This window comes from Brassica oleracea, chromosome C2, assembly GCF_000695525.1.
Source record: "Brassica oleracea var. oleracea cultivar TO1000 chromosome C2, BOL, whole genome shotgun sequence".
NCBI lineage: Eukaryota > Viridiplantae > Streptophyta > Magnoliopsida > Brassicales > Brassicaceae > Brassica > Brassica oleracea.
The window spans coordinates 39,270,671-39,271,984 of record NC_027749.1 but is presented as its reverse complement, the minus strand read 5'-3'; the positions used below and the strand labels follow the sequence as shown (position 1 = coordinate 39,271,984).

The following is a 1,314-nucleotide window of genomic DNA, read 5'->3' as shown; positions in this document are numbered from 1 at the left end:
GAGGAAGAAGTTTCGGAACTCAACTTCCCTCGATCTCCGCGAGATTCTCGCCCACGTGCAGCAGCTGTTGCGGGAAGTGGGTCTTCTCCGGCTCTTTAAAATATCGTCTCTCCTCTTCCTTCATTTCCTATTTTTTTTCCTTCAGAACAAAACGTTTCGCGGAAATGCTAGAAAGCAAATCGCAAACACGGTTCCAAAACCCGTTTCTATTAATCGTTTATCAACCCGATTAAAGCTTTAAAATTTTGAGTTAAGATTGTAAAAGCCGGAAAACCGGACCGATGTAAACGATATAATAAAAGCGAAGTTAAGGAAAGAGATCATATCTCGCCTCCATGTCTATTTGCGAATACGGTTTCTTATCGTCCTCGTATTCGTTTTTCTATATTCGTCTATTTCCTTAACTTCGCTTTTATTATATCGTTTACATCGGTCCGGTTTTCCGGCTTTTACAATCTTAACTCAAAATTGCTTTATGTTTAAAGCTTTAATTGGGTTGATAAACGATTAATAGAAACGGGTTTTGGAACCGTGTTTGCGATTTGCTTTCTAGCATTTCCGCGAAACGTTTTGTTCTTATCTCACAATGATGTTTGCGATTTGCTATACGCTTATCCGCGAAACGTTTCTGCCTAAATGTGTTTGCGATTTGCCTTAGAGCACTTCCGCGAAACGTTTCTGGTTTATTTCATTACGCTTTGCGGATTGCTTTATAGCATTTTCGCAAAACGTTGATACATTCTTCAAACGTTATATACATGAATCGTTTCAGTTACCGTTTTCTTAAGCGAGGTTGTGAAACATTCTAAGTCTATAAAAATGGTTTCTGCGAACGCTTTTAAGCGAGTTTGCAAAACGTTTTTTCCAGACTTATATCGATATGATTTGGTTCAAATACCAAAAATGAACATCGATTTTAGACTATTATTTTCATTAAAATAATATGTTATTTGTTGAATGGAGTACTAATCCGTTTTTCTCATGTTTTCTCTACAGAAAAATGACAAACGATAACAACACCCCCATTGACACCACTGATGTCATTCAAACTCCACTCAATGCTGCAGCAACTGATGCAACTTGCGTGACAACCGCTGCGACAAACATTACAACATCTACCGCTGCAGCAACAACAAGCACTATCCTCCCTGCGGGAAATGCTGCTGATGAAACCACTCGCCGTAGCCTATTCGGTGCTGGTCTTTATCAGACGGGTTCAGTATCAGCAACTGCAAGTGGTCCGGTGGCAGTTCAAACTCCTCCGGCTGTACCTAGCTTGTTCACTCAAGGACTGATGCCAGACAAGTTTGATGG

General features: G+C 40.1%; 1 pseudogene; it reads right to left on the bottom strand.

Moving 5' to 3' along the window:
* The window catches only part of LOC106327337, an 8,277-nt pseudogene that overhangs the window by 2,586 nt on the left and 4,377 nt on the right, over window positions 1-1,314 (bottom strand).